This window comes from Nannospalax galili, unplaced genomic scaffold (genome assembly GCF_000622305.1).
Source record: "Nannospalax galili isolate Female #2095 unplaced genomic scaffold, S.galili_v1.0 scaffold214, whole genome shotgun sequence".
NCBI lineage: Eukaryota > Metazoa > Chordata > Mammalia > Rodentia > Spalacidae > Nannospalax > Nannospalax galili.
Window position 1 is genome coordinate 232,430 of NW_008333779.1, and position 12,606 is coordinate 245,035.

At 39.4% G+C, this 12,606-nt stretch overlaps 1 pseudogene; it reads right to left on the bottom strand.

Moving 5' to 3' along the window:
* Positions 1 to 1,177: 1,177 nt before the first annotated feature.
* LOC115069505 lies at positions 1,178 to 1,709 on the bottom strand (annotated as a pseudogene).
* Positions 1,710 to 12,606: the final 10,897 nt, after the last annotated feature.

Sequence of the window (12,606 nt, forward strand, 5' to 3'; positions counted from 1 at the left end):
TTGTATAAGCTTCCCTCCCCTCTCCCCTTAAAATAACCCCATTTTTATCTATATTTCCCTTATTAATGCCTGTTTCCTACTGTTCTTCTCTTTCAGATTCTTTTTTTTTACCTCCCTGGTTCCTTTTCATTATCCTGGTTCCTGTAGTTATGTCTGGATACATACTTACCAGGATTTGGTGCTATACTTAATGTGATTAATGTTTCAGACTGTTCTAATAATGCGAAGTCAATACTGTAATCTGCACACTGAGAAACAGAGCAGGGGTCACCTGTGCCTGTTACAGAGACAGCTTGTTTTCTACATCCCTAGTAGGCTTCCACTGGCTGGTCACAGGCATACAGTGCTGTGTCTTAAGCATTCAAAAATGAGAACCCCCACCAACCAACTAACCAAATGAACAACAGCAAAACAAACAAAAACAAAGCCCAACAAACCAAAAACTGCTCAATGACTTTGGACATTTCTCTGACTCTGTACCTAAATTGCTGCACCACTTAGAACACTACTTACAATATTCTGTACCTTCCAAACATATAGGCAAGTTTGCTGACTTTTACTTACCTAATACATTAAAAATAGATCAACTACTTCAATTCTCATAACACAAACCTTAGCCTTCACATTCACTAAAACATCTTTAAATTACTTAAAAATACAGTTGGAAATCTACATGTTTATTTGAAGGAGAAATAAAAGATTATTCTCTAAAAGTCTGAAAGATCTTGTAACAAGAACATTCTAAACATGGGACATGTTCTTATCTTTGAAACCTTGGTGAAGGCTCCTTATATAAACTGTACTTTTTGTCCCCTGTCAAAGAAGTCAAGCATCTGATGTCACAGGGAGGCCAGAAGCTTCATTTATTGTTTCCTGTGGCTAGCATGGTTGCAACTCACAAAAACAGAAAGCACCCATGCAGATTCCCAACATTGAGGTGATGGGGTTGTGTTTTTGAGCTCCACACTCTGGTGCTATTTCTGCATGTTTGGTTGCTTTCTGAGTAGAGTTCAGAAGGAGCACTAATTCTTCATACACTGCCATTGAGTACAGAGGGGGACACAGAGAGGCCCACTCCCAGGACACTTCTCACTGAACATGTGTGTGGCCATAATGGAAGGCCTCCCACGGTGCTGGAGGGGTGCTATGTGGGTCTGATGAGAGGAGGTTCCACTACATCTTAGAGGAACCACCACAGAATCCATGACATCAGAAGGTAGTGCCTAAGCAAGATGTTCTGTGCCTAGGCTTTGCTGGTATGGTAATGATTGAACTAACATTCCAGCTCCAGTTGTGGAGGCAAAGGTCACACCATTTGTCACCCAAGAGCTTCTCCTCATGAAGGTCATGAGAACAGGAGTTCTGGTTACTACCAAGGCAGACAAAGCTGCTAAGCCAACTTCCTTCTAAGTACATATAGGTAGAATGAATTGTATCCTCACTGAGGCCAAATTATAGCCTTTCCAGCATCTCTGATCTCATTAGACAGCACAGGCTTCCAAGAGCAATAGCAACAGACCGCTGTTCCATCTCGTCAATGGAAATATCTTTCCATTGATTGTTCTAGTGCTGCCTCTGTCCCATAGCAGATCCCAATTTTTTTGGTGGCATATTCCCTGCTGACCGTTAAGAACCACTGAAACTTCCTGATTGGAGTTCTTCACAATGGGGAGGGTTTGGTGAAGACTGTATGGAGATCCTGCCAGGATCTAGAGACACACAAGCCTCAAAGGCAACATATGAGGAACAGGTCTTACCAAGCAGATTTGAAAATTTTAGTTCCCTGACACCTTCATCATCATATAGATCTGCCTGCATCTGCCTTCTGAATGCTAGGATTAAAGATGTGCACCTCCATGTCCTGCTGATGAACTGTTCTTAACTATAATGAATCTTTGTGACTTCACTTTCAGTTGGATCATTTAACTGATGGCCATATGGGAGAGGGAGATGTTTTCAGGGACAAGAAGTCTGAGGGTAGGTGTTTACTTCTTTCTTCTTCTCTCTTTTTACCCAAGTCAGAGAATTTGTAGAGTGTTGGTTTTACCTTGCCAAATGTGAAAGACAAGTTGCACCAGATTGAGTTAAATAGGCAAAGAAAAACATTTAAGAGTACGGAAATGGGGTCAAGAGTATATGGCCATATGGAAGAGAGATTAAATTTGACTCAATGCAATAAGGACTGTGAGATATTTATAATGAATAACAGACTGAGTCATTGGCTAGAAACTGCGAATAGAAATTTGTTTAGATATCAATGGTAGGGAAAAGGAAACTTTTTTTTTCTCTGTTTGATGGGTCTTATATAACTGAAGTAGCCTAGAAAGACTTGTTAAAGCCAGGATCAATAAAGTCTTTGCTAAGCCATGCCAGCAGATTAAGGACAAGTCCTAGATAAGACAAGGTCTCAGAAGAGTTGGGCTAAAAGTTGGTTCATGGGAAAGCTCTGTGGGCACAATGAAAGGATTGTTATGGGCACAGATGAAAGGTATTGGAGAGGTGGATGGCACAGTTTATGACCACAAAATGTCAGTATTGGAAGCCCTCATATCCCTTTGCTTTAATGTAATAGTCACAATAACATGTCTGTAACCCCAGGGATACCCAGAAGCCCCTCATGTGCCAGCACTTTTATCTTCACAGAACTCTGAGGGTTAGGTTCCCTTACTATCTCTTTGTTTCATGTGGGGAAGCCAATGCTCGGGGATGGAGTGACTTGCCCAAGTTCACACCCTGAGAGGTGAGATTCAAAGACCAGAAGCCTCATTCTTCATTGCTCAGCTTTACTCCTTATAGTGTAAGGTACCCTTTTGGCAAGTGTACCCTGGATCTCTTTCTCTCCTGGTTCTTCTTTCTTTATTTATTATTTATTATTTTTATTTTATGTGTGTGAGTGTATTGCCTGCATGTATGTGAGTGCACCCGTGTCGTGCATTGTGGAGGAGGTCAGAAGAGCATTTCAGTTTCCCCTGGAACTGGAGTTAAGGACAGTTCATAGCTGCCATGTGGGTGCTGGGAATTGATCCCAGGTCCTCTGAAAGAGCAGTCAGTGCTCTTAACCACTGAGTCATCTCTCCAGCCCCTGGTTCTTCTTAATGGAAGACACTTTTAGATCCCATTCTAGTTCCCACCAGCTTCTAGTTTCCATTCTCCAGTTTTCTCAGCCCAGTTTGAACCCTTCATATACATCTACATGCCTCCGAAAGCAAGATGCTGTGCATGATGGAAAAACAGAGAAGCAATGCATCTGCATACCCATTAGTGCACATTCCAATGTGTCTGCCTTGTGTATTTTATGTAGTGATAGGAAAATAGGCCATTGGGGGGAGGGGATTAAAAGTACCAAATAAGTGATAACTAATAATTACAATTGGGTCAGCATAGATTCATTCTGAATTCCAAGTTGTACACTGTATACACTTTAATTTGTTTAAAGTATCATGTGCTTCAAAGAAGAGGGAGTCTGCAATCTGCTTTGTATGTTTAAAAAAGGGTGATTTTTATGGTCATCAAACTAGAACCACCACAGCATTTTTTACTTTAATGACAACGTACTTTATTTTTGAATTTTTAATTAAATGGTTAGTTTGTTATTTGAGCCAGGATTTTCTTGCATGTTCCAAACTGCCTTCAAGCTCATGATCTTTCTGCCTTGGCTTCTCAACTGCTGGGATTACAGGCATATATCACCAAACCTGGTGTGAGTGGGTAACTTGCCATTGCTTTAATAGAAATTTCTTGATCTGATAAATAGATCAGAAAAACCACAAACAGAATCATGTGTATTCAGATTTAACAGTCAGTGGGAAATCAGATTCTGCCCTTGTGTCCCTATGAAAGTTCTTCTTCCTCTTTTTCTTCCACTCTTTTCATTGCTGAGGAACAGTAATGAATGGCTAAACTTGGCCTGTCTGAAAAGCTGGGTTACAGCCTGGGGCTGAACCATTTTGCTGAAATCGCTATTTGCAGAAAAGTATAGCTCCTTAGCTAGCCTGAACTCTTCTTGTGGTGATGGAAAGCAGGTGCAACACAGTTGGAGGTTGGGGGTTGCCATGGTCACAGCAACAGCCTTCAGACAACTCAGATGCTTCCAGAGCAGTGATCCTAAGTCCTCAGTACTGAAGAGAGCACATTCTCTAGGGAGGCTGGAGGGCACATGAAGGTGATGGGTATTCATTGTTTCATGGACTCAAGTTTGAGTAGGCAAAGCAGTCCTTTATACCTTTGTGTTTTGGTGTCAAAACAACTGACATGAGTTGGGTGTGGTGACCAACGCCTTTAATTCCAGCGTTTGGGAGGCAGAGGCAGGAGGATCTCTGTAAGTTGCAGGCCAGTCTGGTCTATGTTGGGGGTCCCAGGCCAGCTGAGACTACAAGGAAACCCTGTCTCAAAAACACCAAAAAAAAAAAAAAAACCCAAAAAACCCCAAAACAAAAAACCAAAACCTTAAAACCAAAATCAAAAACAAACAACAACAACAATTGACATGATTAGGAATACTTATGTGAGCCGGGCATGGTGGCGCACGCCTGTAGTCCCAGCACTTGGGAGGCAGAGGCAGGTGGATCTCTGTGACTTCAAGGCCAGCCTGGTCTATATAGTGAGTTCCAGGACAACTGGGGCTACAGGGAAACCCTGCTTCAAAAAGACAGAAAAAAAAAAAAAAAGAATACTTATGTGTTTGGAGTTTTTGAATATGTTGGCTGCTCTCTCTGGCTGCTTCAGAAGGGTGTCACCTAGTGATTAGACTTGGATTGTAGAGTCAGATTGGCAGGGTTTCCACAGAGGCTGTCATATTGTTTAGCTTGTCTAATTCCAAGGAGCCGCTTTTGCTTTTCTGAGCTTCGTTTTCACCTCTGCAAAGTGGAGGGATCTAATTGATGATAATTGCACCTGCCTCATAGAAGGGTTTCATGAGGATTAGATGAGATAATTCAGGTAAAGCATTTGAAAATGTATTGGTTGGTATGTGGAAAAGGTTAGTATTTTCTGAAATGAGTAACAAATTGAGCTCATTCAAATGGGGGATTTCATTTGAAATAATGTTTAATTGCTAAGTTTCAGAGGTTTTAGAATATGTGAACCCAGCTGGGAGTGTGTGTGTGTGTGTGTGTGTGTGTGTGTGTGTGTGTGTGTGTGTGTGGAGTGAGAGATGTAAATCCAGGCATTGATGATTTCCTTTGCAATATTAACTACAGGAAAGTGTTACAGCCACAGCAAAGGAACACAAAACTCCTTCAGGAATTTCTTTTACCTTATGTAAGTTCTAATTCTAGACTTGGAATTTTTAAATTTCTACCCCAGCAAGGGGATAGGTTGGGGCTACTCTTTGGGGTGACACCATATTTATGCCCCTATGGAGTTATCTAAGAAAGGTCTAGTGTGTTTGACCCATGTCCTCATTAGAATGATATAGAAAGATGAACACAGGGAGGGCAGGACTGACATGGCTTAGTGAGGTACTCAGAGAAGATCCAGAACCTTGGAGACAACCAGGGGTGTGCACTAACACCCCTCCTCCTTGTTCCTTGTTAGGTCTATCTTGCCAAGGGCTTGTTCTATATTTTCCAAACTGTGTGTCAGCTGACAGTAGCTGGAACATGGTCATCATTAGGCTTACAGGTGGCCTACTTAACACTTCCTAACCCATCAGGAGTGAACTCGGGGGATTAGAATAATAGATCTCTTTTTCTCTCAGATTAGCAAAGATTCTTCTTGGAGCCAATGCGCCTTCTACTCCAATGTGCCTTCTCAGTAAGCCATCTCTTTGGTGCTTTAGGATAATATTGGAGGAAAAGGGCTGTTTCATGTTGGCCTATGTTCGATGCCAATAATTACCACTGAGCACAATTACCGAATCACAGCTTTAAACGTGTGTCCATGACACTTGTACAATTGAAGGTTTTTTTACATGAAATTATATGAAGTGATTTTAAATATTTGGCTATTTAAAACTTAATTTTTCATGGCTTACATACATTTCTTCTATTAAGACAGAGTATTAGCAGTGTTGGGGATGTGGGATTCTCACACTTCTGTGTCATTAACTTTCTTCATAGCTCATGAGGACTTAGAAACTCTGGCTGTCCTCAGATTCACTCATTATTGTCTGAGTTCCAGGCAGACAGCATCTTCTGACTACATTAGTTTTGTACTACTGTACTACTTTTGGCTGGTTCCAAGATATGGTTGTTTTATGAATTTACCTCTGTGTCTCTGTGTGTACATCTGTGTATACATGTGTGTCTCTGTATGTATCTGTGTGTGTATCTCTGTGTGTGTATCTGTGTATATGAACCTGTGCCTATCTATCTCTCTGAATTCCATGTGTCTCTGTGTTTGTCTCTGCATGTTTATCTCTGTGTGCATCTGTGTATGAGTCTATATGTATATGTATATCTGTGTGTATATGTACCTGTGTCCATCTATGTGTGTGTGTGTGTATCTCTATTTGTGTGTATCTGTGTGTATTTATCTCTCTGTGTGTGTCTCTGTATCTCTCTGTGTATGTTTGTATGTTTGTGTGTATGGCTATAAACAGAGATTTAATTTCTTGGACCCCAGTCTCCCTTTTGGATTGAGATTTTTTGTTAAAACTTTCAGGCTGTTCTAACTACATGGTAAAGGAAAGATAGGATCCTGTAGTCAATTTTGGTTTCATTAAAAACAGGGCCCTGTATTGAAAGCTTCAGTAGAGGCATTATATTTCTCCTAATATATGCAGAGTTAAAATGATCAGATAAAATGTTAGGGAAATTGTTCTTAGCTTCAAATATTAAACTATTTTTTAACTACATAGATCTTAAAAAGCAGTTACAGCTGGGCCAGGTGTGGTGGTGCACACCTTTAATCCCAGCACTTTGGAGGCAGAGGCGGGTGGATCTCTGTGAGTTCAAGGCCAGCCTGGTCTACATAGTGAGTTCCAGGACAGCTGGGGCTACAGGGAGACCCTGTCTCAAAAAAAAAAATAAATAAATAAAAGAAAAGAAAAGAAAAAAGCAATTACCAATTTGCTCCAAATAAAGATAAGTGAGACTATGCAAATGTTAAGAAAAGTATCCAGAGCTGACGGCCCATTTTAGTGTTGAATGTGATCACCAATCACTTTGGTCTGAAGGCTTCGGCCAGGTGAAGGTACTGTGAGACACTATCCATAATGGTGCTACGAATTTACATTCCCACTTGCACTGGGTCATTAAGATCCTGCCACCCACTACTTGTACTAGTCCTTGGTAAAATGATTTTGCGTCATCATTCTTTGAATTTATTTTTAGCTGACACATGATTGTATATATTTATGAGGTATAGACATAATAGGATCTGTGCTTATAATGTATAAAAAGTCAGAGTAGGTAGAAATTTCATCTTTTTGGAACTTACAAAATGTTCTCTTGTAGTTCTTTATAAATATATACAAAGTTGTTATAAGCTGTACTCACCCTGCTATGTGTAGAACATTGAAATTTATTTCCCCCATCTATGCTTAGATACCCAGGATTCGGTCTCTTCTATCCCCACCCCAGTTCTCCTCAGCCTCTGGTAACCACTATTCTGTTTTCTGCTTTTATGAGCTTGACAAGTTTTTAAAGCTTCCACATATAAATGTGATCATGCTGTGTTTGTCTTTCTGTGCCTGGCTTATTCTACTTAATACCCTCCAGCTCCATCTATTTTTGCTACAAATGACGGGATTTCATTCTTTTTATGGCTGAGTAATACCACAGCATGCATTCACACCACCTTTTATTTATCCTTCCATCTGTGGATAGACACTTTGGATTTTCCCCATCTTCACTACCTGAACATTACTGCAGTAAACATGGGAGTGCAAGTATCTGTTTGATATGCTGACTTCATTTCCATATACCCCAAAGTGGGCCTGCTGGATAGTGTGGTAGTTCTGTTTCCACATCTTGAGGAACCTCCAGACTGTTCTTTATAATGGCTCTATAAATTTACATTCCCACTAGTAGTGTGTCAGACTCTCTTTCTCCACAGCTTTGCCAAGCCAGCATGTTTATGTTTTTACTATAGCCATTATAACAGGTATAGCATGATATCTCACTGTGGTTTTGATTTGCATTTCCCTGATGATTAATGACATTCAATACTTTTTTTTCATATCCTTGTTAGCAATTTGTCTGTCTTCTTTTGAGAAATTACTATTTAGAAGGCTTAACCATTTAAAAATCAGATTATTTGCTTTTTTGGTGGGAGGGGCTCTAAGATTTTTGAGTTCCTTGTATATTTTGGACATTTTCCCTTTATCAGATTACAAGAACAGTAAGCTGTCTGATTGTGTGTGTCACTCCAGGGTCTGAGATCACCTCCTGGGTGCTTGTCAGCTGGGCTCAGGTAGATGCGGGCACTGTGGGCCAATCATCAGTGCATTGGCCTTACTGAAACATGCTGTTGCTGGCTGGCTTTTACATCAGGTGGAGGAATACAGAGGCACACCAGAAGCTGGTAGTGTGTTAGCTTCTCTGTGCAAGTTTCTCTGGAGTGCCATGACAGTTCAGAGTGGCCGGGTTCATCAAGGTCACCCATTTGAGCATGGTGGATTGGCGGTAGCTTCTGAAGAATGCAGCTCTGCTGTGTCTGTTTTCAATTCAGTAAGAGTCATAGCTGCTTAGGTCAGGGAGTGTAGAGGGTGTGTACTACTGAGGGCTGCTGCCCTGTGAAAATGTTTCTCCATGTACTCCAGGTTATCCTCTAAGCCGCTTGGGGTCTGAGAGGGTAAAGACATTTTCTTGTGTGGTACCTGCAAAAGCAATGGGGGCCTTTGGGGTTCCAGCTTACCCTTTCTCTGTAAGAAAGGCCATCATCCCTCTGAACTGATCTAGACAAGAGACTCTGGGAGCAGGAGCTTGCCCTCCTCTTGCAGCAGTTCTGTCCTGGCTTGTCATGTTCCATCCTGTCTCCCTTCCTGTTCCTCTTCTACCACTGTCGTGGAAATACAGCTGTGTATTCTGTTGTGGTGTCTTTCTGCAGCGAGCTGAGTAACTGGCAACCCATTAGGCCGTCTTGCTGATGTCACCTTATTTTTAAACAGTTACTCTTGAATTTGGAGAACTCACATATTCTATACACAATTCATTTATTGAAGATACAGTTTGCAAATATTGTCTCCTAATTTCTGATTTGTCTTTTCATTTTCTTAATAGTATCATATAAAGAGAAAACACTTTTAGTATTACTTAATTCTACTTTGTTATTTTCTTTATTACCTTTTTGTATAATATTTAAAGCATCATTTCTAAATGCAAAGTTACTAAGACATTTTTCTCCTATGCTTTCTTCTAAAAGTTTAATAGTGCCAGCTCCTACATTTCAGTTTGATTCACTTTTATTTTTTTAAATAAAGTTATTTAGTCCCATAACTGTGGTCCCATTTGATGAAAAGATGATCATTTTTCCATTGATTGCCTTAACACTTCTCAGATCAACTGAGTACATGTGTATGGAATTATTCTGAGCTCTATTTAGTTACATTAAATTGTTGTCTATCTTTATGCCAATATCACACTTGCTTGATTGATGTAGTTTTATGATATGTCATGACATCAAATAGTATGTCTTCCAATTTTGTTTTTTTATAAAAAATGGATTGGACTTTTCTAGGTAGATCTTATGCATTTACGTATAAATTTCGTAGTCAGATGGTCAGTTTCTATCCAAAACCTGAAGGAATTATAATTAAGACTGGTAAGGATTTATACATCAATTTAGAAAGAGCGTTATCTTTCCAGTAATTGACTTGACCTATGAAGATGGTATGTCTCTTCTTTTTATGTGTTTACAATTTCTTTTAGCAATATTTCAATGTACAGATCTTATAGATATTTTATCAAATTTATTCATGAGTATTTCAAAAGTTTTGATGCTATCATAAATAATATTGCAGGTTCATAGAAATTTAGTTACAATAAAATTTATTGGATACTTTTTATAGAAATATTAATTTTTGCATATTGATTTAAAAATATTTTATTTATTATTTTTAATTCTATGTACATGTTTGTCAGTGCACCCGTGTCATGCAATGCCCACAGAGGTCAGAAGAAGGCATCAAATCCCCAGAAAACTGGAGCTATGGATGGTTGTTAGCTACCTTGTGGGTGCTGGAAATTGAACCTGGGTCCCCTGTAAGAGCAGTCAGTGCTCTCAACCACTGAGCCATCTCTACAGCCCTGCATACTGAGTTTTTCAAAACTTGCTAAACTCTGTAATTACTTAAAGATTGGTTACATATATAATTATGTCAGTGAATAAAAACAATTTTATATCTTTCCACCCAACCTATGCAGTGGCAGGAGCCTGAGGTGACTGGTTATATTATGTCCACATCCACGAAGCAGAGAGTGATGAATGCTTAGATCACTTTCTTCTTTTTATTGAGTCCAGGACCCCAGTCTATGAAATGGTGGTGCCCACAGTGAGTGAGTTTTCCCATCTTATTTAACCTAATTCAAATAATCCTACACAGGAGTGCCAAGAGACTTGTTTCCTAGAATCTAGATCCCATCAAACTGAAAATATTAAACATCACAACATTAACTGAAGATGTTGTTTGGCACTTGTATTAGCTATATTTTGCTGCATAGCAAATTACTCCAAAGAGTAGTAGTTTAAAACAATGAATATGTATTACCTCAAAGTTTCTGTGTGTCATGAATTTCAAAGCACCTCAGCTGCATAATTCTGTTTCAATCTCTTTAGAATCTGTAGTCAACTACAGTAGTCTCCCTTTACCCAAGGTTCTTATTTGTCTGTTTTCAGTGACCTATAGTGAAGCACAGTCCAAAAGTATTAAAAGACTATTCCACAAATAAATAATTCATGTTTTAAGTTGTGTATCATTCTGTGAAATGTAGTTAAATCTCATGTTGCCCCACTCCATCCCTTGTGGAACATGAATCTTGTCTTGATCTTGTGTGTCCATGCCGTATGTGTTACTTGCCCATTAATCAGTGCTTATGTTCAAGTAATTCCTATTTTATTTAATAATGGCCTCAATAATGATATTGGCAATTCAAATATGCTAAAGGAAGTCATGAAACACTTCTTTTCAGTAAAAGGGTAAAAGTTCTTGGGAAAAACCAGGTCATATGCTTAGAGTGTTCAAATCTATGGAAGAATGAATATTTCATCCACAGTTGTGAAGAAGCAAAATGAAAATTCTGCTAGTTTTTCTTCTATACTTCAAAATTGTAAATTATGTGCTTTATGGATGGAGCTCAGGGTAGAACGCTTTCTAAGAAGCATGAGCCCTCAGGCCTTGGTGCTGGTGCTTGGGATCTGGGCTAGGTATTTTCAAGTTCTTGACTTCTTATTCAAGAATGGAATGAAAGCCCACACAGATTGCAAAGTAGATAGGAAACTTTATGTAACATGAAGTAACAGTACAGATTAGAAAGGAATATACTGTAAAGACTGACAGTGGGTGACATGAGTGAAGATACTCGAGGGTCATTATTATTGTCTGGGGCTTCCTTTCATGGGGTTCAAGAGAAAATCGAACTAGGAAAAAATTTGGGTGGTTTTCTATTTTGATGGATAGGTTTAGATTATAGGTCTTTGTTCACTGTGTATATCCCCTCCCATAATTCATCTGATTTTAATCATATGCATGTCAAATTAAGAATAGGCATAAGATGGATTTTCCTGAAGACCTCATGTTTTACCTTATTGCTCATATACTCAGTCCTGGATCAGTCCTCTAATGTTAAGACCAAAATTTATGGGGAATACTCTGAATAGAAACCATCCAAGTTTGATGCTTGTAAATGGAAGGAGACACTCCATTGTTGAAGGGTGTGCACGCAGCTGGATGCAAGTAGGGGTCCCGCATTGCTAACAGGCTGCTAAGTGCACTAGTTAGAGAGGGATATGTGTGCATAGTACCTGTAGGTAATGCTTACAATGTCAAATGTATTATTAGAAGAGGGGCATATATATATATATATATATATATATATATATATATATATATCAAACCAAGTAGAGTCCTGGTTACTGAACTAGTCCTTATGCTGTCCTGCCTCAGTCTGATTTCTAGTAGTGAAAAGAATTTACTCAGTTAAGGTTAAAAGTCATTAGCTATATGATTAGAAGACATAAGCTGAAAAATATCTTCTAATTGATGACAGTTTGTTGCATCAGAAGAAAGGACCCACAGGCTTGGCACTGTCCAGGGTTTCAAGCATTCACCAGGAGTGTTTGTACATTCACTTCACACATAATAGAGGCCTGTTGTCCAAGGCTGCACTTGTAGCCTAGAAGCAAGGTAAGCACCCACTTCTGAGCTCACTCACTTGGTTGTTGTTCTTTACCAGATGTTGGCTGAAAACCTCAGTTCCTTGTCACACCTCTCCACAACATGCCAGCTGAATGATCCAAGACAGTTTATTTTGCTTATAGATGGATCTCTCCACAGGCTCCCAATTGTCCTCACAACATGCCAGCTGAATGATCCAAGACAGTTTATTTTGCTTATAGATGGAAACCACAGTCTTTTTATAATCACCTGTCAGAACGTATATCATATAACTTCAAGATGCTTTATTCACCAGAGGTGAGTTAGGGTACACCTTAACAGAAAAGGAA